General features: G+C 35.4%; 1 pseudogene across 3 annotated transcripts; it reads left to right on the top strand.

The window, feature by feature from the left end:
- Nucleotides 1-49: 49 nt before the first annotated feature.
- LOC143236021 (G protein-activated inward rectifier potassium channel 3 pseudogene) lies at nucleotides 50-25930 on the top strand (annotated as a pseudogene). 3 transcript variants are annotated; one of them, XR_013019425.1, is made up of 3 exons: nucleotides 50-198; nucleotides 22911-24515; nucleotides 24703-25930. The product of XR_013019425.1 is annotated as a G protein-activated inward rectifier potassium channel 3 pseudogene, transcript variant X2 (transcript). The 3 variants fall into 3 exon arrangements; XR_013019424.1 differs by lacking the exon at nucleotides 50-198 and adding an exon at nucleotides 3147-3595; XR_013019426.1 differs by lacking the exon at nucleotides 50-198 and adding an exon at nucleotides 5783-5893.

Genomic DNA, 25930 nt, shown 5'->3' with positions numbered 1-25930 from the left:
TGAGTATGGGTTGTTTGTTTGTCTGTAGTGAAGCACAAAACTACATGAGTAATTATTTGTTTTATTCTTACTATGACTGTCATTGCATGGTTTTTAGCACTGCAAGTCCTCAAAGATGCTACTATGCCACTAGAGGGGGGGAGGTATTTCGTTACTGATTGACGAAACTTTTTCGCATGGTGTGATCTCAAGTTCAAGGTAACTAGTAGTTTTATTTAATATCCAGAACCATAAAACACTTAAAGTTTCTAACAACACAGATACAGTACATGGTAAACTAAATCTAATTTTAATAACAAATACATTAAAAAGATCGCACAACTCCTCTTTATTTGAACTACTAACAAACTCGGACCAAACTATGTAGTTTACTTAGGTGGCACTTTTTAAATATGCTAATAAGCCCACTTAATTATCATACGTTTTGAAACTTTTTTAGGGGGAAAGCTTAGAGCTTGCACAATATATTTAGTGTGCGATTTCGTGTGAACCTTACATAATAGGCTTAGCTCTGCAATAGAAGATCCACTGTGGTCCTTACATAGTTTAGCCATGAATAAACAATTACTGGCAGTTATGTGCGGTATGTTATTCATCCAGTGAGCTAGGACAATGTCTCATCGGACAAAGTCTCACCTCCATGATCGTACAGTCTCGCTTTAAAACAAATTTTTTTTTTATGTTGCATTCCTGTTCATAAATACAGTTTTGCAAAACTTTGGCGTTACTTTGATAAAACATAAGATGCATACTTTATCAAACATTATAACTATAAGACTTGAATGTGATAATCAAGAAGTCAACCACCAAATTTTCTCTAATTTTTAGAAACATTAAAGAAGTTTTTGAACGACGTTTCAGTTGGGGACAGCTACTCACTTTTCTCTACACGAATTGAATATTTTGGTTTTATGTTCAGAAAAAATGGTGTGTTTTTTTTCGTACGTTTCTTGTATTCCACTGAAAAATGTGTGGCCGTTGTTTTATTAAAACAGAACAATTTCTTTCTAATGATACACCAGTTTTACGCAACAAAGTAGCAAATTTTTTGTGATCATGTGTAATTCCTCATATTGAGAAATGCAAGTTATAATTACCAACTTGCCACGTGGATTCTCACGTGGAAACAAAATCTTTTGAAGTAACTTTCCCAACATAACTACCTTCTCCCTTTGAAAACAAACAAATCTGAAATTGTTAGTAAAGTTTCAGGATATCTTTAAAAAGAAGTAATAAACAACTTAAAATATAAAAATTATTCACGTGAAACATTATCTTTAACCCTTCACACAAGCCTAAACCGGGCAGTAAATAAAATTCAAGTTGACTGGAGCTAGGGGCAGGAGATTTCATAACCTTCAAAATAAGAAACAAAAAAACCCTTACTTTTTATATATATAAAGATAGATAGATAGATAAAGTTTAAATTAAAACGTCATGCGACATCTACTTCCTCCTTGAAGAAATATGTTAATTGTCATTAAACTTTATACTCTGTCCTCGTATAAAGTTCGTTTAATTACGTAGGGAGGGGTGGAAAGTAGAACGTGAATTAAAAAAATAAATGGATAAATATTTAGCAAAGTATTCCCCATACCTAACGTTATCACTTGAAAACCAGTTGTTTCCAGAGAGACGGGAAATACAAAACAAGTGATTTCAAAAATTCCATACGTGATTTGTTTCTCGATAATATACAAAAAAGTATTTCTCCAACACCTTTAAATACTTCTTCAAAGTAGAAGTTCGTTGCACAAACAGCCACAATTCTACCAGTTATTTTTATACAAGTATTTCTGTATTGTAGAATGTGTTTTCTCCCATTTCTAAATAAAAGAATTTCTTTAACGTCTCAATGAACATTTTAACGTCATATTTCTTATCTCGTTCAATGTGTTTCAACTCGCGGTATCAGATCAAATTATTTATATTCCAAACACAATATTAAAAAAAAACCAAAACCTTCGGCAGACAAGGCCATGTACTACAACGTTACATATCCACCCAACCTTGAGTAACAATACTGGTTCACTGTAGTGATCAGCACGTTCTTGTGAAACAAACGAACGATGATTACGACCAATTGTAAAGAGTGATTTCTAGGAATTAAAGATGTTAAAATGAATATAAAATCAGCTACTACTTTGAATACACGAGTTGCAAATAGTATGAAGTAATACACTGGGAATGCTGCAAGTTATTATGTTACCATTGATGTGTATTTCACTACGTCTAAATGTGAACATTTGTCTTAAGTCATAAAATAACAAATTTAACCCACACGTATAAATTTCACCCTGCAAGCTAGTCGTAACTACTGTGTTGTGTCGTTGGATGAGTGTTGTTTGTTTTGTTTTACATATTCACCCAGAACCAAGGAAAGTTTATCTACGCTGGCAGTGTCTTAATAGTCTTAGGAAAATGAGAGTACATACTAAAGAAAAAGTGGTTAAGTTTTATATCACTTAAACTCGTTGAAAAAATTTTAAAACAGTCTTTACATGTATGTATACATATTTAGGGCTTATGACAAGATGTATTTGTGTTAATGTTTTGTGGGTGGACTTTCAAGGACCTATTGACTGGATAAAACAAAGTGCTTCAGATAATATAACTTAAATTAAAGGGCCATAAATCTCAGTAATTTAACTCTAACTAGTATATGGATGTTTGACTGTAGCTTGTATATGGACGTTATAATTCCAGTTTGACTGTAACTAGCATATGGACGTTGCAATCCCAACGTGTATTTCTTAATTGTTTTATTAAAAATCCCGCCCCTGTGACTTCACCATAGAGGGTCCATTTTTATCCATACACATCCTACATGTTTTTCATTTCTTCATCATAAACACCTAACTTCTAATATTAATTAGTAATTTAGAAAACTTCAAAATTGTTTTGAGATAATAATGCATAATTTTATCCCCTGCGAAAACTAATTTTCAAACAAAAACTTCTTCATGAAATTAAAAACAAAACGCAAAACTGAAGAGAGAAAGAGAAAAAAAAATGTTCACAGCCCATTTAGCAATATTCCCTGAGCTTCACTTTGAAGAAAACAGACGCCTTACATAAAATAAACTTTTATCCAATCACGAGTCAGAGGATTACAGGCTTACGATTCAGTGAAAAAATATGTGCTGTATGACAAACACTACTGCGACCGAGAGAGATAGAGGGCACTTGCTCGTGATGCAGAAAGGTTTTTATTACTGGCGCTCGTTAGTCTGGAGAATAAGATTCATATACAAGAAGATTAAGAGCTGGCGTTTCTCGCAAGACTTACTGTGATAAACGTTTCAGTTCAGGTTTTGTTGTCTCGATTAATCACGCTTTGTTGGAAGGAAATTGATTACTAAAAGGTGTTATTGTTTCTAGATTCTGCTTTTTTGGACTCTACCAACAGGGTGCTAAAGTTCCTAAAACAAAAGTTTTCAGTTAATTTACATTCTTATAGTTTGAAGTAAACAGAAATCATAATTCGCAATATGATCAATTCAGAAAGAAACAGTCAAGAAGAGTGGAAGTAACAAAACCAACCCAAACATTGGTACAAGCGTTTCAATCCAGCTCGGACAAAAACCAACAACAAGTAAGATATTATTGTTTGCTTGTTTTGGTGTTGTTAAAGCATAAAGATACACAGTAGAATATCTGAGTTCTGCCCACGCTTGGTATCGAAACCTACGTTTAGAATTACAATCTTTCAGGCTTGCTGCTGAGCCACTGGGGAACAAGTAAGAACCGCGGATTAATACACTAGTATTAACTAGTAGCATATAGGCTAATGTGATGTGTGAATAGTCTTTACAAGATTGAAAAGGTAATCCATCAATCTGAGGTGAATTTTTGAGGAGTAGAAAACTATCGACAATTAAATTTTATGTCGCTAATTTATTTTGTCAATGGGGCTTTGAATGCAAAAAAAGAGAGGATTCGAATCTGAACAAAAATTATGGATGTCTACAGTGTTATGTTTTTCTTTCCTAATATTTTTATTCACTTCTGTTAATTTTTGTTAACTTTTTTTTTTGTCGACAGAGCTGGAATATATAGCTTGCATTTGATCAGTGTACTGTACTTAGATACGCTGTATTTCAAAAGAATGCATGTTTCGTGATTTTTAAACTACACTAACTCGGAACTTATTAAATCCGATTTAAATAGTTTGTTAATTCAACCCTAGGTGTCACCTTCTGTATCAGCATTAATATAATTGTTACCACAAATGCTTTACCGCTTTCAGTTTCACATAGGATAGAGATACTTCCAATTCAGATGTTGTACTGTAAGAGATGTTTTGGTGATTTTGAAAGAGATTTGTTTTTTACATAAAAGACTTGGCTTACTGATAAAGTCCGATTTCAGTATCGGTTGTTGTACATCTGATCAGGTGTGCGCCATTCCTTTGGACGTTCGACGTCAGCACTCTTGAATTTATTTCAAGTAACTTATCACGTACAATTTCTGTTGTTTACATTGTTAATTACAATTTATTTACTTAACTCAAACACCATCACAGTATTAAAGTATTCCTTCAAATCGTTGAACATAAAGTGTTTATTTTTATTCAATTTTTTTCATTGTATCTGTTTCACAGACATCTTATTGTTGCAACAATTGGGTAAGTGTATTCTTGGTTTATCCTTAGAATACCACATTTTGTTGAGTCAAATTGATTGTGTCATGATTAAGATCCGATTGTTGCAGAAACTATCGCTGATTCACCTGAGAACTGCCGTATAGAAGTGAAATAAAGCGATCTAGAATGCGACCAATGAGGTGTGACTTGGAGAGGTCTCCTGACTGAAAACTTTAATTTTTTTCCTGCACTTTTCAAAAGTCCATTTTCTTCTCCTACTTAGTCCTGAGAATTTTCGTAGAAATGACCAAGAAAGAGTAATATGTACATTGAGACCACACTGTATAGGCCAATCTGTACATCATAAACAGTAGTGTGGGAGCGCACGAGAAGAGCGCTTCCTTACCCCTCTTTTATAATTATTATTTTATTTAAAAACGCCACGCCGTTTCCTTAATATTTCGAACGATTCCGACCTCTAAAATCACAAACTTCGTGAAGTTTTGCTCACCCCAAGAATAAAGAGTCGTTAACCCTTTCATCCGGGTTGTAGGCAAGTTATCAAAGTATTATAAACTAAAATATTGAAACTATAAAATCAAATGTGTAGTTCTATTAGTGTTGACCACAAAGTTATTTTAGCAACCGACTTGAAAACTTGACAAAAGAAAAAAATAGTACTGTCGGGACTTTACGTGTGGAGCACAAAATTTCAAATTGAATCTCCCTAGAATTACTACTATATTCCACATCCATTTCCTACGTTTATTTTACTGTTAACAGCTGAACTAAAAAACCTTTCACAAATAAACCCGTGAATCTCTTGACGTTAGACTTCTTCCGGCTTTGAAAAGTAATATTTATAGGCTTGTTTATAATACAGTAATTGTAACAAGCAATGTTTAAAGTACTGTATAAAAGAGAGAAAATGTGTTTATGATATGACTGGATACAAAGTCTGATCCAATCTAATACTTTTGTTCGGTGTTTGAATGTCAGTTGTTCTTCTAAGGTATTCAGGATTTAGCGGTTAGGAGCTTATGAATATCTTGTTTCTTGTTTAGCTATACTTACACAGTAACCAATAAAATCTTAGTTTCCAGTAATATAAATACAGCCTGTTTTGGTTTAGCTAATATTTATAACTTGGCCTTCTTGTTAATCGCTTTGGAAGACTTACCGAAAAAATTGCTATAGTTTCGAATATTATACAGTTTCGGCAGTGGCGGCGCCAGGATATTTTCGTTGGGGGATTGAGGTAAACTGTGGAGGGACTTCCCAAAATGCCATCAATATGAAGTATAGAAGGTAAATTATAATAATGTAAATACCAAGGTACATTTCAGAAAGGTGTGCTATTTTGTACTGCGTTTTCAATGCAGTTTTTATTGGAAACTCGTACTCTGATTAATAATTCATTATTACAAATTAAAAATAATCTGTTTATGAAAATATGCGTACCTGTAAAAGAGGAATCTCACCTAAATTCCACCCAAGGTAATACATAATAATAAAGAAAATCAAGATTAGCTTAGATTGAACAATTAATATACCATTAAGAGTAAAGCTACAAATCAAAAGAAATATAACATAAAGACATAGTTTTCATAGCAGAAACGAATTATCCCATGTGAAGTTAATGCACTCTGAGGAAAAGTAAGGTCACTATCAGGCTAACTATCTTTCATCTTAATGAAGACGTTAGGCTCTACAGATCTATGTCTCTTTGATGTTAATTGTTAAGCAACAACGAAGATTGTGTTTTCCATATTTCATGAATATATGTAGGTAACAATATTTGGGGGGGGGGCTGGGAGTTCGGCTCACTGGGGGGCTCAAGCCCCACCTGGCGCCGGCACTGAGTTTCGGCAGACAAGTTAATTCCTCACAATGTACAGGTTTAGAAGCAATGAAGGAACATAAGGGTAGGAAAACCTTAGAAGCGGAGAATGCCATTAAGGAAATGAAATTTCATTAACACTTACAGATAACAATAAGATTATTTCGATCAATTGTGGTCATTTTTTAACTAGAATCGTTAACCATATGCCACAATGGTTATTCACACCAATTTCTTTTCGTGAACCAAGTGAGTGACTGCCAGACGCTTCTCATTCTATTAAATCAATAACTGACCATCTGAGGTGTATCCAGGCTTTGGAGAAAAGGAAATCTAGTCCCTCTGTAAATGTTTCAGACTGTCATTTTCAAGAACAACTACACATTACAGAGACTCTACACAACTGTGGGTGCCATATTGCATCAGATCTGAATCCATTAACTGGGTATTACAACGTCATTCCATACAGTTCTGCCAAATGCAACGAGACAGTAGAAATATAAACCTTATCATTGAAACATACGAGGCCTAGGCTGTTAATCAATAATACGACAAACCTTATGTTCATTAACTTCACGGCCTTCTGATCCAAAAAATGGTTTAGATGTCATTTCTCAGCAACTGATACGTGTATAAGAGTAGCCAAGTCTAAGAAGCTCGTTATGGGCCAAGCCAGGTAGTTCTGTTAAGTTATCCAGGAATTAAAAACTTCAAGGTGAAGAAATATTTATATTATAACATTTTGAAATGTAGATTTTAACTATAGTTACGATTTATAGCTGCTGCTTCTGAAATGTGTGTTTTTATGTGTTGGGGACGTAATAAGTATTAACCATCGTATCACTTTCACAACGTGTTCCTTCACTTCTTCATTTAGCACTACATCACCAGACTCGTAGACCATGCTGGGCAGCTTGTGCATAGAGCTGTACAGCTGTTCATAGACCACACTGAGCAGTCTGTAAACAGAGCTCTACAGCTTGTCATAGGCCACACTGTACAACCTGTACATGGAGCTGTACAGCTTGTCGTAGGCCACACTAAGCAGTCCGTAAACAGAGCTGCACAACATGTACATGGAGCTGTACAGCTCGTCATAGACCACAGTGTACAACCTGTACATGGAGTTGTACGGCTCGTCGTAGACCACAGTGTACAACCTGTACATGGAGTTGTACGGCTCGTCGTAGACCACAGTGTACAACCTGTACATGGAGTTGTACGGCTCGTTGTAGACCACACTGTACAACCTGTACATGGAGTTGTACGGCTTATCGTAGACCACAGTGTACAACCTGTACATGGAGTTGTACGGCTCGTCGTAGACCACACTGTACAACCTGTACATGGAGCTGTATGGCTCGTCATCCAGCTTTCCTGAAGTTAAATCTGGATGGATTATTTGAGAAGTAGAAGGGTGTGAGCTGTATTGAGTGAAGGGTGGTATTTTGTACCCTGGTTCTACTCATCTTCCAATGGATAAACCAGAATCCCACTTACAAAGAATAGAAAATTTGGCTTTACGTGCTTGCATTAATATCATAGTTAAGTAGCATCAGCTGGTGATGTCAATGCCATAGCAATGTATTACTGAAGGAAAGACTAGAAGGAATTTGACATTTGGGAACGTGTGTGATTTTTTTTTCTGGTAGAGTGTGTGTGTTGTAGCAAAGCTACATCGGGCTATCTGCTGAGTCTATCGAGGGGAATCGAATCCCTGATTTTAGCGTTGTAAATTCATAGATTTACCGCTGTACTAGCGGGGGGCTGTTAGGGTGAGACCATGTTTATGTGTACACTTTTTCCACAGTCACTCATGCTGAATAACATATATAGTTGAAAGTTGCTCTTGCTGCAAATGGGAGGAAAGTAGAGATTCAAAGTATATCTCACAACCATCTTTCAGGGATTTAATAAAGTGATGCCTAGATTACTTCCTTAAACAGTTTTTCGGGCAATTATTTGGAATCATTATACCTAGGATCAAAGTACTTAACATACTCTTGTTTGGATGTGCTTCTTTCTCTATAATCCATGACAGAACTTTAAAACATCAATTCTGCAGCTTCCCAACAAGGATGTGCCATTTCATGATATCCACAGCAACATTCACACCATGTTGGAAGCTCTGGTCAAGAGATTTGTACATAGACTTTCTATTCAATTTACGCAACATCACTTGGTGTCATGTACATTATCTTCAGTGAAAAATGTTTTGATAGCAGAAAAGTATGAGGTAGGAACTTCAACCAAGGTTTTGGAGAAGAAAAATCTAAAGTGATCTTGCTAAAGATTTTGTTTTCAAGTTTGTCAAACCTACGTTATGTAAGACTACAATACGTAGTGCCTCCAGTTAAGTAATAAATCTACTCTCCTCTGGTTTCTCCATCTGGACCAGTGATAGAAAGAGAGAGAGAAAGAGTAGGAAAAAGTGCATGCTTGCTACAACTGCAAACATCTTGGTCAATGGTGGCATAATGTTCTTTCCACTTATCTACATGTCTATGTGTACAGTAGATAATGCAAATAGAAGATAAGTAAAACAAGGCAACAGCTGTGAACTTTATCAGATCCATAGGCTTTAAAAAAATCAACTCCAAATCCAATCTGGCCATTTGTCTGTTTTTTCAATTGTGATGCTTGTTTCAGTGTCTTTTAAGACCAAGTATGGCTTGATGAGTACATGGATGTAAAGTGCATTTTTAATGGATGCAAAAGCATATGGGAATGTACTTGAATCTCATGGTAGATCAGACACTACCTTGTAAGCCATTAATCCAACCAATAAATACTGATATTTGTCTTGCCAATGATAACACTTTACGTGAATACAGAAGTTAAACCATGCATCACTATTACTATGATCACTAAACTCGTAAGGTTTATTACTACAGATCTGATTGAAGTATCAAAGTTTAAGGTTTATATCACCTAAAGTTATAATCTGTGTACTAGGTAAACCACATCTGTGGTGAGACAAGGTAAGTTATACTAAAGTTATGTTTTCCAAACAACTTCTGCAATAGTAGTTCAAGCTGAAGATTAGTGTTTCTGTGTCCTTTATACTATATATATTGTTACTTTCATTAACAGTGTTAGTTATACTATTTATTATATCGAATGCCACTACTGTTTATTTTGATTTATCATTTGTTATTACCCCTTTATTATAAAATTTTTATTGCATTATTTGCGCGCAGAGAGCCTAGCTGCTTTGTTCCATAACACACTAAAGCATTATTTGCTTCTTTTATGTATTTATGACTAGTCTAAAGTTAAGCTGGCCGAACTTCGTGAGATATTATTAGTATTATGACCAATAATATCGTTAGCAGCGAGAGCACCCAATTTATGAAACAATAATTTTGATATTTACAAATAGTAATGTAAGTAAAGTGTATTTAATTAACTTTACTATTTGCCAGTTTCGTTTTTAGTTTTGCTCCAAGTACATCGTTTGCTATCATCATAATTTAGTAAGCACATAGTTTTTATCATCAGGATTTCCTATTAATAAAATACCAAAAAATATTCAATTTTTTATTTGTTTGAAGTTAAGAACAAAACTACAAATTGGGTTACCTGTACTCTGCCCTCACTGGTATCGATATCCGGTTTCTAGCGTTGTAAGTCTGCAGACTTCTGCTGTACCACTGAGGAATACAAAATATGCACATGAACAGTATACTACATGAGCATATATTGATAACATCACTTGTTTCATCGTATATTTCTAAGTGCAAGAAATAATCTCTTATGGTTTACAATTGTGATATCAGGTACAGTAACGTCTGACAGTTACGAATGAAGTGTCTGTAAACAGCAGATCATGGAACTGTTAAATTGAGTAATATTATGAATGTGAACAGAGAAAACAAATAACACGAGTGAACAAATAAACTCTTTAATTACAAGTAGAATTAGTCTTAAACCAAACTGGCCAACTTTTATATTCTCTTCTGACTCCTCATTGGTTGCTGGTTAGAGAACGACCCCTCAAAGCATCATCACGCGTAAGGACAGAATCAATAAGAATTCAACTTAACTGAGCCTTAGTTCATTATCCCATAATCCTTAGAACACTTAACTCAGTTACTATTCCAAATAAACATACACAACGGTCATAACCTTCAAACTTGTAGTAACTTATATAAGTATTGTCACCCTATGAAATGTGCACACCATATCTGGGAGTTGGACAGACACATGACTAAGCTGGTACAAGCTTCTATGGTTAGTTGTTCTAGCATCTGACTTTTACATAAAGTAGAGGATTAGAGTTTCATATATCCATTTTGCTATGAAGTTAGCAACTATATGAAGATCACCTGGATGGTAGTTTAGGAAAACCTGAATATATCTATCTATATCTCAACTGTAGTTAAAATATAATGATGTTACTATCACCATACAACTGTAATTAATAAGAAACAAAGTTACTATTTGTTGTTATGGTGCATGAAAGAGAATTAACCAAAACTTGCATACTGGCTGCATTGCTATGATATAAAATATCATCATTGCCAGTACATCTTAAGTTACTGGTTAAAGATTGTGCAGACAATCTATGGTCGGTCCAGTATAAAACTCCAGATAGCTAGTGATGGAGTTCACCAGTGCATTTGTTTGACACATTATCTTGCTGGAAAGAATAAGCATCACTTTGCTTCATATAGATGTCTGCAGCAACTACCATGTAAAGATTCTTGAAACATCAGTAACATATCTAGCAATGAGACATTTAATGAAATAGGGTGGAAATATTCTACGTTTATTAAATATCTTGTTGTAGCCAATAGTAATCATCAGACAAAATGACTCTTTGTAACCTTCACATGCGTGAATACATTACATAAATATATATTGTGTGTGTCTCCCATTAACAAATGACAAGATGTACTAGATAGGTCCCATAGACTATGTTCACTAGACCTCACTTCTGGCTATTGGCAAGACAAGCTACATCACATATGTATATTATCAAATGCCAAGATACAGTGGATAGGTCTCACAGGCTATGCTCACTGGACCTCGTATCTAGCTAATGGCAAGACAAGCTAAATGACAAAAGCAAAGCCAACTCTTTTTTTTTATGCAATTCATACTGTAAAATGTACCAGTTCGGTTTAGCAATTTAAATAATGTGATTTGTAGTAATAACACTGCTTGATGTGCGTTTATGATATTTTGATATTTAGTTGCACACATTGCAGACTACAGCTAGAAGCCTATGCATGGTAGTTTGACATTTATGGCAGACAGGTCTGGAACTGAAGCCAGAGATATCTTCTGTTGTGTTTTTTGTATATATTTAGTGAATAGTTTAAGGTAATTAGCATTAGTTATCCTACAGATGTGGACGTCTACCACTAACCAATTAGTAGTACATTAATATTTCATCATACACTGCAACCAACATAGTACTAATAGACTTCTATAACCTAGCTTGTTACACAACTCTATGCAGTTATAGTCTTCTATTTATACAACTTGTGCTCAACATATTAGGGCATCCAACTTTAACTTTACGTTATTCCTTACCAGTAACAGTTTCTTATAATTTACATGACCAGGTAATTTTACATCATGTTCCTAGTTTTTCTCCTGTTCTGGTAGTTAGCATACAATACTATTGATCTGGGGTTCCTGGTTCATGTCCTGTTATTCCAAAACAAATGTACTCCATCGTTCGCGACTATAGATGCATTATAGTAGTAATAGTCAAGCTCCATTGTTAATTCTGACTAGAGTAGGCCAAGAGTCGGCAATGGATGGTATTTATTAGTTGTTTTCCCTCTAGTCTACCACTTGAAAAACTAGTGATGCTTAATCCAAATAACTTTCGTGTAGCTCTGCGCAAAATTGAACAAAACAAACAAAGAGGATAAACTTGTCTGTTGTTGTTTTTTTTAATTTCGCGCAAAGCTGCACGAGGGTTTTCTGCACTAGTCGTCCCTAATTTAGCAATGTAAGACTAGAGGGGAAAGAGCTAGTCATCACCACTCACCGCCAACTCTTGGGGTACTCTTTTACCAACAAATAGTGGGACTGAGGGTATCATTATAACGCCCCCCCACACACCTGAAAGGGCGAGCATGTTTGATGTGACGGGAAATCAGACCCGCGACCCTCAGATTACGAGTCAAGTTTCTTAACCATCTGGTCATGCCAGGCCCGGATAAACTTTCAAGTATAAAATGCGACTAAAGAGTATACAGAGAAAAAGTGAACCTTCTTTGCATGAGTTATGCCATCTTGATTTCACAACATGTTAATTTCGGAGTAAAGCATGGTGATATAGATAAAGTTAATGTTTAGTATTTTTCAAACATGTGAATTTTCATTATGAAGACAGTTTTATTTATATGTTGACCCAACTGTAAAACTAAAGAGCCCCTCTAATTGGTAATGTTTTTGAAGTTAGTGTATCTCTAGCTCCAACACTAAGGCCATTTGATATTGGATTATCTCTTCATTGAAGTAAAAGAAGCCCTAAACAATCTGTAGTTTTACCAAAGTTTGTTATGTCTTTGTGTTCCTACTACCAACCCCTTCCATCCATATGCCATCCACTTTAGATGTAGAGACCACCGAGCAGACAAAAGTGCGGGAAAGAAAGCGCCATTTAAATGTAATTTAAAACTCGCCAGGAGCATGGATACGAAACTTAAGTAATAGTTCGTTAAACAGCAAGACAGAAAGGTGGTTGATAAACCACTGAAAATGTCACCTATGACACCTATTCCAGAAAAGAAAATTGAATTGGTAGTTTCCCTGACAATAAAAGTCGCTGTTACTACCAAATAGCATTCAGCAATCTTCACTGCAACACAACCACGTTTCATTTCACTGAAAGATGTCTGGGGGTAGGAGCTAAAGACCTACTAATGGACCCCTTGACCATTTTCTAGAAGAGTACAATTCTACGGTTAGAATATCACGTAGACCTTTATCTTATGAGAAGAAAAACCGCAATGGTTGAAGTAAAAAAGAAATTTAAGGCCAACAGAAACACTTACTGAACCAAGAAAGAATTGGTCAAACGAAAAATAAATTGATCCAGGCAACAAACGCGATGAACCAGATGTCTGCTACGACACAAGTCTTTTTACAATCTACTAGCCACAATGAAGCATGCTTTACTGGAGTTCTGGAGATATGTGTGTAGTATTGACCTCATGAAGACTTTTCGTATTTACTATTGCTTTTTCTTTGTCTTGTAAGTTTTGTATATTAGAATTTTGTTTGTACATTTCAGTGTACCCTGTAAATTCATAAATATTAGTGTATTTTGTGCGTATTTTTGTGGAAAGACTGCCTTTTCTGCTGTTTTTTTGTATATTTTACTTGTATTTATATTTAAAAAAGGTTTTATTTACCTTTTTCCATAAGCCTAGGTTTTGCATATACGTACATATAGTATTTTTTCTATTTTTCGAAAAAATTTCCTCTTTTGTGTAGTTTATTTCTATATCGTAAAATGTTTGCTATTATTTTGGCTTCATTCAAGTGTATTGCTTTTATCTGGTGGCCCGGCATGGCCAGGTGGGTTAAGGCGTTCAACACGTAATCTGAAGGCCGCAGGTTCGAATCCCGGTTGCACCAAACATGCTCGCCCTTTCAGCCGTAGGAGCGTTATAATGTTCAGTCAATCCCACTATTCGTTGGCAAAATAGTAGCCCAAGAGTTGGCGGTGAGTGGTAATGACTAGCTGCTTTCTCTCTAGTCTTACACTGATAAATTAGGAACGGCTAGCGTAGATAGCCCTCGTGTAGCTTTGTGCGAAATTCTAAAACAAACAAATAAACCAGATAAAATCTATTTATTTTTTATTTGAATTTCGTGTAAAGGAACTCGAGAGCTATCTGCACTAGCCGTCCCTAATTTAGCAGCGTAAGACTAGAGGGAAGGCAGCTAGTCATCATCACCCACTCTTGGGCTACTCTTTTATCAACGATTGACTAAACATTATAACGCCCCTACGGCTGAAAGGGCGAGCATGTTTGGTGCGACGGGGATTCGAACCCTCTATCCTCAAATTGCGAGTCGCACATCCTAACCACCTGACCATGCCGGGCCATCTGGCTTAACCATTTAATTTCGAATTTGAGTTTAACTGTGATTTGTTTGATTGAAACTGATAAACTAAATACAATTACGCTGACAACAGGTGCTTCCCCTTTCTTTATGTTTTATCGGCTACATTGTTATTAATATCAATATGTTAATATGTAGATTTAACGAGTAGTTAATTTTATTTATTTTTACCTGTATCTTAACCTTTTAAAATAATTTCAAATTTCATTTTTAATTGATACAATTTACTTCTGAATATGATAGCCAAAATGTAATCAGTAACTTTTTTTCATATTTAAATACTAATTAGTAATGAGTTTTAGTGACCATAGAGGTCTAGTCAGTAGTTGATGTGGTAAGATCGTCTGACATCCTTGTACAGTGCGAGTGTGTGTTTTTTTGAGTACATTGTGTATCCTTTACCGTTCAATCATGTTAGATATAGTTGTAACTGTCATTCAATTGCACTAGACTACATTTTAATTTTAACATTGGCTTAAATTTAAATTATTTAGACTGAAGAAGATAAAGAGGAAGTAGTTGTTGGTACCGACAAGACATATCCTTTCTATTACAGTGAATAAATATATACGTATGTGTGTGTGTGGGGAAGTAAATTTTTCTAAAGTTGTAATTCGAAACATGCTAAGCCTAAGTGAAGCCACGTGGCAATTAAACCTGAAGTGTTACTTTATGTATCACGATTCAGTCGTGGAAACAGACTTTTGCTTATCTAACATTACGGTATATATGAGTGACTGTCCATTATATGTTACATGAAGCACAAATACTTCCAGAGTCGTATGTTATGTTTAGTCAGCTACAGAGAGAACGTAAGCTATTGCAACCGTTCGATGTATTCAAAGAGATTCGTATCTGTAAGTTTAGACTTGCTGATAAAGACCTGTCACTGTTTTAATTACTATAAGGTTTATTTATCTTTGTGTAATGGTTGCATTATCTTTGCTTTTAAAACTAAGTCCCTAGGCTTCAGTTTATTTGAAGTAGTTCGATTTACGTTTATATTAGTTTCTCTTCTTTTTCGTTTTATCTAAACAAATCTCCTTCGATTACGTTAACTTGAACCCATCGATGTAACAACTGGGCCAATCAGCCGTCTTTTCCTTCTTTCTTCGACCTCTGTTGACTTGTATACTTTACATATTTGTATCTGTCAGTAATAGCTTTACATCATAATTTCAATGTTTAAATCAGTGCTTTCCTTTTTTTAACGAGTTATATAAACAAAATTGAACGAAGAAATGAATAATTCGCAAACCCTACACTTCCTAATTTGGTAAATATTAATAAGCCATTAACAAGTCAACTTGACTTAAATAATTTATTGGCCTTTTATTTCAACCATTTTTGTCACAACTGCGGCGTTCTTTGTAAAAGCGACAAGGTGGTTGGGTCGCTCGACTCGCAATCCGAAGGTCGCAGGCTCGAATCCGCTGACGCCACATATGCTCGCCCTATCAGCTGTGGGTATATTGTAATGTGAAAGTCAATCCCACTGTTCATTGGTAAAATAGTATCCCAAGAGTTGGCGGTGGGTGATGATGACTAGCTGCGCTCCCTCTGATCTTACACTGCTAAATTAGGAACGGCTAGAGCAGATAGCCTTTGTGTAACTTTGTGCAAATTCAAAACAAACAAACAACCTGAGTAATTTCACACAATATTCTTGAAGTGTGAGAGCAACACTAAATAAAAAGGTAGTTCCTGTGCTAAGTGTTTGGATCTTGGTTTCCCTTTTTTTTTTTTTTTTTTCCTGATGGGGTTTTTTTCTGAGGGGGGGGGGCTCTGATTTAACAATATTTTACTACTTTGACCCGAACAAATAATTTTTACAGTTGTGTCTACTTCTTTTTCATTTCTTCAACAATTGTAGTAATATTTTTATTAAGTGAAGAATGTTGGGTTGGTTAATAATAAAAAAACAACTGTAGAAATACTTTCGGTTGTGTATGGGGGTTACTCAGTCCGATGTACTTTGGACGTAATTAGGTTTGTTTGTTTGTTTACTTTTTCAGGTCACATGATATGCAGCGTGCGAGTCTTCTCTTCATCTATTAGTGACATTAAAATGAAATCACACACATTCCATAATAATAATGGATAGCCAATCATACCACCTTCGTAGTTTGTTTTTATGGAGGAGGGGTCACTTGGGGAGCGATGCCGCTTTCCGGTTCACTCCATTCATTTAGTAATATAATTTCTTCTTTCTGTTTTTTTTTTTTTTTTAATTAAACGTTTACGCAAGCATATAACCTTGGCTGTAATTTATTGATATGATTTGGTGTTAACTCCAACTTGCCCTTGATGTTGTCGGATCCGAGAACAGTTTACATTACCCAAACTAATTTACGTTATTACCAACCAGTTAATTGAACATTACTAAACTGTGTAGTCGTTTATCTGATATTTTTCGTTGGAGAGATATTTGTCGTCCAGCTATACTTGAAGGTGTTTAAAATTATTTAAAGTTACCAAAATGCAACCGAACTGTTTGTATGAAAGCAGAAGGCGGTAACAGTTATCTCTCAAGAAACAAATCACAGATAATCAAAAATAATACTTATTTTTGAAAAAATAAATATTAGTCTATGTGAAATATGTAGCATAAATAAACTGGAATATTAAATTCGTGTATGTACTACACTAGCAGGTTGACCCAGAAATAACAGGGCTCCAGTGTGTCTGTGTTTTCTTATAAAAAAAAGCCTCATCGGTCTACCTACTGTGTCCACCGAGGACACAGGGCTCCAGAACGCATGTAGGAGAAAGTGTTTCCAGAAAGTATACCGTAAACATTAGTATGGGTGAAATTAAACAGAACAATTCATGTAGATTTGTTTCACTGTGGGCGTTGTTACTAGTACCTTTTCTTTGTTCATTAAAAAAAAAAAATTATCAAGACACGTCAGTCTTATAACTTTTGGAACGCCCTCTAGATTGTGTCGTCTCCGTTAGTTTGCTTACATTGGTAAGATTCTTAAGTTTCAAACTGAAGATTTTATCACACTCGTAGAACAATATCAAAATACTGCGATGTGTAGAGAAGTCACACTTTTCAAACTGGCCATTACAAATCTTTGGTGCTTGAACTTTTAACCTTAAAATATTCACTAAAGCGATTAAAGAAACTTCTATCGGTAGTCTTAGTATAACCCATTTTGCACCTCGCAATTCCTTAAAGCAAAGGATCTTATTTTTCTTAAAAAAACAAAAGACTGACTGTTTTATCGGATTAAAAGTTAAACGCAGGTTGTGATGTACCTGTAAGGCCGTTATACAGTAATGTATATTTTGAGGTTAGTAGTGACTTCACTGTTTAAAAACAGTCTCCTTAGAACGTACGTTTATGACAGACGTACGACACCTTAAATACTTGGTATATAATTCTGATTACTAATTCATAAGTTGTACAAGTAGTTTGGATCATTCAGTTAGTGCCTTATTTTCTTCTGAGGTTAAGTGAGCCAACTTAGGATATGTGAATACGTTTAATTTTTTTTAATCAGTACTTCATACATCACGGAGGTTAAACGTATCAACGCTATAGCCACTGTGTGCTATTTGTCTCAGCCGTTTACACGTTGTCTACCAGTGTTTCAGGGTTGAATCAGTCAAGGTGAAATGTGTTGGTTCTTGTTATTCGAATCACATAAACTTGTTTTGTTCTTATTCAGTCCGCTTCCTTTGTTAACCACCCCGATTTTGAACTAGCTTTTTTTGTTCTTTGGAAGAGGTTACTGCAGAACTGAGAGCAAACTGTTTTTCACTGTGCTCACGCGATGCTATGCACAGCATAGGTTCCGTACAGTCATAGCACACTGTATATTCGTTATTTTCTTCACTCGGCGGTTCTTAAAAATAACTGTTTGAGTCTTGGAGAAAGAACTGTCATCAACTTTGGTTCCATTTCTAACACCTGTCACACGTGCTGTTTGCCACCTTTTAGTACTGCACCCCGGATGGTCAACACAAGGGTTATTTCGATTAATGAAGCTCGGCACAACTTTCAAAACGAAAACAAACTAAATCTTAATGAAAATACGACATGATGAAACCTATGTATATTATTATGTGGTGGTACTGTACTGGGTATTATACCATCATTCTTATACTGATCCCCCCCAAGTGGCACAGTCTGCGGACTCACGCTGCAAAAAACCGGGTCTCAATACCCGTCGCGGGGAGAGCACAGATAGCCCACTGTGTAGCTTTATGCTGAATTCCAAATAGTTGATACCTTTTCATATTTACTCTACATTGCAAAGACCGCATATTTAATTGAATGTCGCTACGGAAATCATCTTGTAATGGATCTACTTCAACACCACAATTACGGGCTTTACTGTGTCGTTAGTTTCATAAAATATTGAAACTAATGATTTCTTCTACGTCTACAATTCCCCCTTCCCCGATTTTTGAAGAATGATACTACTGTTCCCATTACTTTGTTTCACTTGCAATCCAGTAACCACTTGACGAATATCCGATTCAGTTGTGATGTCAAATATTTTGGGATATTTTCGAATAAGTTTTTCTTATCCAACCTGGACCCATTTTTAAGTTAATCGCTACACTTTAATAAAACCGTTATATTCACAACCACATCCAGAACATTTCAACCATCTTTCATGGTTACATCGGTTTACTTTATATTTACAAGTTAATTCCTTCATGTTGGCTTCCATATTTCTGGTTGTCCCCCAATGACTCAGCGGTATGACTTACACCGCTAAAAACCGGGTTTCGATACCCGTTGTGGGCAGAGCACAGATAGCCCATTGTGCTTAATTCAAAAACAACAATTATATTTCTGGTCAGGTGACAGATTTAGTCCAGCGACCTAGACCTTGAAAACAGTGCGTTTTTAATTCAGTCCATCAAGTTTTCGGTTTGTAAACTTTAAACAAACGTATGAGCACGAACGTGTTTATTTTTGTGTACGTGAAAAAATATAATTGCTAGATGACGGCTCCTTAAGGGCATCTGTCATCAATAACCGTTTGACTCTCGCTTCTTACTGAAGATGCATTTGTAATTTTGATGTCGCAAATAACATCGTATGCTTGTTAACATTCAGTTTTATCATAGGAATACGCACAGTTGTAAAAAAAAATGTACAAACTGGTTCTGTGTGTTTCTTTTTTAATATTTCGATCCAAGTTGGACCAGTTCTTGTAACTTGTCAGGAACGATAAAACTCACGTTACAAACAATGCGTATAATACTGTGTGTCAATCAGTCCTAGTGGGTGAAGTCGTACACACGTTTTGATCCAGTTTAATTTAAATGCGTTTGTAAATTTAAATATGGTCTATCTCTTCTTATCTTTAAGTCACCGTCCCTCGATATATGAATGTCTACTTCTCTCAGTATGTTTGTATTTATATAAAATTGTATTTCTAATTGTTGTTTTCTGCATATGCACAGATGTTTTAAAATACAAGTGATGTTTCGTTCAATTTGGTGCAGCAATAAACATGTTGACCCTTGTGAAATATTCGATAATTAAGGATATGTGAAAGATAACTTGCTATTTATGAGATCGACAGTAAGTCCTAATTTAAACAAAATTCTATCCAAAACTAGAACATATAAGTTATGTGCAGTAATTGAGCTATTGGCCTGATGGTTAGAGCGCTCTAGTCGTAGGGTAGCGGGTTCGAATTCCGTCGTTGAGCATGCTCGCCCTCCAAACCGAAGGAGTGTAAGAATATAACAGTCAAACCCGCTTTTCCTTGGTAAGAGTTGGTGGCAGGTAGTATTGACTAATTGTCCTCCCTCCAGTCTATCAGTTTTAAATTAGGAATGTCTGGCGAAGATAGCCGAGTAGCTGTGCGCGAAATTCCAAGAGCGAAGTTTCAGTTATTAAAGCATTTCAACGATTTAATTTCTATATCTTTTGAAGATAAAACTCGATGCTGTTGTTATATTGAAGACTGTATAGCTTTGTGTTCGATGCCAAATAAACAAAGGGCTATCTGTGCTCTGCCCATCAAGGATATCAAAACCAGTTTCTATATGCATGACAAAAAATAAATGTTTATATTCGTGATATAAAAGCGAAGATCACGTTTAGAGTTTTACACTGTGGGAAGAAGGGTTGTTTGTGTTCTGTGCATAAATTACTCCAGGTGTCATTTATGTACTGTTAACACACACGCGCTGTTCTATACAGTACCATTACGGAATTTTATCTTACGTTAATAGTCAAGTGCGTGGTTCTACTTCCCGTTAACCAACTAACCAGACTGTATACACGTGTTATTATTATTATTATTGCAACTGTGACGAGTGTTATTTGCCACGTACTCTGGAATAAGTATCCTGTCAGAGAGTTTGTTTGTTTTGAATTTCGCGCAAACTTACACAAGTACTATCTGCGCTAGCCATCCCTAATTTAGCAGTGTCAGACTAGAAGGAAGGCAACTAGCCATCATCATCCACCGCCAACTCGTTGACTACTTTTTTACCAACGAATAGTGGGATTGACGGTATAATTATAACGTACCCACGTCTGAAATGGCGAGTATTTTTAGTGTGACGGGGATTCGAATCCGCGACCCTCAGGTTACGATTGGAGTGCCTTAACCACCTGACCGTGCCGGGCCCAAGTCAGAGAGATCCCGGATGTTGGATAATTATTAATTACAATATGCACATAGAAGAAAATGCGTTACTCACAACACACCCTTGACTATAACTGAGAATATAACAATAATTGAAATCAGAAACAAGGAGAGTTAATGTTAATAATCTTGTAAAAATCTTCGCGTGCATAAAGTAGAGTAGTTCCAAAACAAATTATTGAAATGGAACTTGTTTATCAGCATGTTCAATGAACAGGCTTTCAGGGTGTTCATGTTCCAAACCAAATCATAACTTTTAAACATTGAAGCTCCATGGACAACTCTCGAAATAAGAATAAAACAGTAAATTTAGTTACTGGCAGTGGGTTTTGACCTTTTTCACCTTCTGCATGTTATTTTATCTGTATCTTTTTTTAAAACCTTTAAGTGAAAAATGCCTACCATATCTTGGACGTTTTAAGAAATTTTCGGCATCAAAAGTTTATAGTTTTATATATAAATCATCACAGGTAAAGGAGAGCATGCAGGGAGCATTCGTTATTCGAATCACAGAATAAAGTGTTGACAAAGGGCCAGTCTGTTTCTAAATGGTGGATTCCATTCTAAGCTAATACAACGGAACTGTATTCTGTTACAACAAAAAATAAAATAAAATTACACTATATTCCGATAGTTTAGAAATGACTTTCCACCATTTTAATATTTTATCTCTTCTGTTTTCGCGGTCAGTTTAAGAGGTCTCGTTGATGGCAGTCCAGTATATTCCATGTGTTCAAAGTGTATTGGAAACTTCTTTGGCTAGAATGATAGCAAGAGATGTTTGTTGGGGTTTTTAAATCAACAACAGAATACATAAAACCGTAATATTCTGTCTTATAATGATATATATATATATATATAAATTTTCTCTTTTTGCCATGTGCGTATAATTTGTTTGCCTTACACGCTAATGTACTTTCTAAATAGTAAATAATTTAAAATGTAAGACTTTTTGAAAAAGATAACGCGGATAAAGAAATTCTGCTTAATATTATGTTTAAGGTTCATTTGTATTGCAAAATAATTTTCCCTTGTGAGTGCTTACAAGATGTAACCTTGCCAACAGTCTTGGAGTGACCCTTTATACTGACCTTTCGGATACTATAGATGATATTGTAGAATTAATCCCTGCTCAGTATTACATGCTGAAAGAATAAGTTTCGCATCTCATCAATTATAATAGGGTTCGAATCCCCGTCGCATTAAACATGCTCGACCTTTCAGCCCTGAGAGCGTTATAATGTGACGGTCAATCCCACTATTCGTTGGTAAAAGAGTAGCCCAAGAGTTGGCGGTGGGTGGTGATGACTAGCTCCCTTCCCTCTAGTCTTACACTGCTAAATTAGGGATGACTAACGCAAATAGCCCTCGTGTAGCTTTGCGCGAAATTCAAACCAACTGATTTTATTACTAAACCCTTAAACAGTGGGATTGTTGTAGGTAGCAGCATCAATTGAAGATGGCTGTCGTTTAAGGGTTAATAACATTGGACAGGTTAAAGCTACGCATACTATCAAATATTTTTGTATGCTGTCTTTATATAAATTAACTTATGGGCTATTTTAATAAAATTGTTTGCAATAAATTTTTAGTAGTTTTAAAATCTCCTTAAGTCTTCTGTTTACCAGTATCGCATCATATTCTGAGACACCGTTTATCTTTCTTGGAATTTGTATTCGCAGATTTTTTCTGAGCTGTTATTTTATATATGTAAAACTGTCGATATTTTAGTGATATTTTCCATTTACTTCCCTTGTAGGTATTGTACTGAAAACTGTTTAATACATCGAACTTAAGAGGATAAATCAACACCAATTATTTATCTGTGGCCTACGCCTAGAAGGCCTGTTGAGAAGAGCTAACTTTAGGATTAACATCAAATATAATTATCACACAAGTAAATGCAGTAAGAGTGTTAACATGGTTTTCGTTGTGTTGCTTTGAGCTTCAACTGAACATTGCTAAGCCAAAAATAAATTTTTCACAGCTTTTGGGCAAATTTAAAACTAGACTAATTAGTTCAAAAATTGAAATTAAACAAATGGATGTAGAACAGGGCAGCTTTGTACGGGAACTTAACGGAAAACAACAAACAGAACAGGCTGCCAACCAGACCTATCCTTTTGAAAGCACAGATTCTGTAAGTGTGGACACACTTCCCAAACATCTTTCCCTCAACGGACTTACAACTATTAGTAATAGCAGCCGAAAGATTTATCAGTGCGAACGTGTTTTACCACGTCGCAACAGAAAACGGCTAGTCTTGAAGAATGGAACTACTAAAGTAGTCATTAAAAATATATCCAAGAAACGACAGCGCTACCTACAGGATCTTTTTATAACACTAGTTGACATTCAGTGGAGATGGAACCTATTGGTTTTTGCACTGGGGTTCATCATCACGTGGTTAGGATTCGCCATGATTTGGTGGTTGATCAACTTTTCTCATGGAGATTTTGATCATCTGAATGACACAAACTGGGAACCCTGTGTTCACAATATTAACTCTTTTGCATCAGCATTTCTGTTTTCTCTGGAAAGCCAACACACCATAGGTTACGGGTTTCGATACATCAATGAAGAATGTCCAGAAGCTGTCTTTGCTCTCTGCCTGCAGTCCATCACTGGAGTTATAATTCAGTGTTTCATTGTAGGTATGATCTTCGCCAAGTTCTCTCGACCCAAAAAGCGCCAACAGACTCTCATGTTTAGCCGAAATGCCACTGTCTGTGTCCGCGATGGGAAACTTTGCTTAATGTTTCGTGTTGGTGACATGCGGAAATCAACTGTGATCGGTGCTCGAATCAGTTTGCATTTTATTAAAAAAAAGACCACAAGAGAAGGCGAATTTATTCCTTTCTATCACACGTTGTTAGATGTCTCTTACGACAACGTTCTTCTTTCGTGGCCAGTAGTTGTAGTCCATGAAATCAATGAGGCTAGTCCACTTTACACTATGTCGGCTGAAGCACTTGTAAAAGACACGTTTGAAATAGTAATAATTTTGGAAGGAACAACAGCGTCCACTGGTCAGTCCTTTCAAGCAAAATCGTCATTTCTTTCCCATGAAGTTTTATGGGGACACCGGTTTCAACAAGTGGTTTCTTATTCCAAGGACACTGGTGATTTTGTGGTTGACTTTGGAAAATTCAACGACACCTACGAAGTTGAAACTCCACTGTGTAGCGCCCAGCGATTGTACGAGTTCCAGAAGGCATATACAATGATCTGTGAAAGTCCAAGCGTGGCTCAACAAAACTGGAGTACGAGTTTCAGAAGGCTTCCCGCATAGACACTGAAAGTCCGAACGTGACAGAGGAAACTCTAAGGAAGGACACTTCTCACAAGCCTCTCTTTATTGTGGGTAAGAGCGGATTCACTTGAATAAAATTTAATAAGTAAAAACAATAACTGTACCAAACCGTTCAAGCGTTTTCAAATTAAACAGTTTTGTTTTTAATGTATGTCGACATCGTTTGAAGTTAATTCATCTGATTTTCTAACTGCTATAATTGTTTGTTTGATTGTACTTGTTTTGTTTTTTCACTCAGGTTCCGAGTAGGAATGGAATTTCCTCATCATTTGAAATGTAGATAAATCTTTATCTGGTCTGGTTTTTTTTTATATCCTTTCACGATTGTGTGAGCGTGGATGAAAAGCAGTACACGCAAACAAGATTTGACTGGATTGGCTGGAAGTACTACTTGAGATTAATTTCGAAGTCGATGTAGCCTAGGACTATTTCTGATTCTTTTTATAATATTTTTTATACATTAATCTTAGTTTATATTCGGTGCTACAATAGGTTGAGCAGAATTTCTTCGTTAAAAATGCAGTGTAACTCTATTAGTTCTGTGATTTCACGTTATGGTTGGGAAGGAAGAACAAACTTTTCTACCTCAGAAATTTCAAATTTCAGTGATTTACAATAGACGGTTTTAAACATGTATCCTAATGCTGAGGTTCAAGTTATTTCCACGATCTTTGATTAATTTTAATAAATTACTCAAATTACTAACTTGCAAAAATTAATTAACAATAATAATAATTGTAATATCCGGGTACTTTAGATAGGTTTTTTGGTAAGTTATAAATGTGCCAAAAAGTTGCTAATAATAGTTCTATTCGTACAATCAGTATGTTATGTAACCGAATGTTACTTATACACTTTCAGTGAAAATGTGTATAGTATAAATGAAACTTTTACACAAATACAGAACATACGCTATTAGTCAAATAAAATACGCAAGTCTTTTATAGTATATTTTTATAATTGTGTTTTGTAAGGGTAAAATTAGCAAAGTTACCATATTTTTTTCTATAGAATCATTCTTTTGTTTCTTGTCCACTTTAAACCTTTGGACACTGAACAACAAAGAACTGTCACATTTGACCCCATAAAAGGTTGATAAAGTTTTATAAAAATCGTTCCTGTGATTTTTGTATAAGTTATAATTTCCCTACCTTCTGTTTTAAGTTCATTACATAGGTATGATGAAACTGTTAAAGATATATTAATTTGGTTCTCATTCCCATGTCTAGTATTCAATAAACAGTTTCAGTTCTTGTATATATACATAATCAAGAAAATGTGCTCTAACTATAAGATGTACCTTGAAAGAGTTCTGATTTGAAAATTATGATATCAATATGTGGACCAGTTTTTGTATATTTTTTATGAAGTACCTTGTTATGACATAACTTTTTAACACAAATAAATGGTTTTGCTCTTTGTAAAGTTGCGTCAGATGAAATAAAGCAGAAATTTGAAGAAACAAA

Source organism: Tachypleus tridentatus, chromosome 13, assembly GCF_004210375.1.
Source record: "Tachypleus tridentatus isolate NWPU-2018 chromosome 13, ASM421037v1, whole genome shotgun sequence".
In the NCBI taxonomy this organism is placed as follows: Eukaryota; Metazoa; Arthropoda; class Merostomata; order Xiphosura; family Limulidae; genus Tachypleus; species Tachypleus tridentatus.
This window is presented reverse-complemented; position numbering and strand designations above follow the sequence as displayed.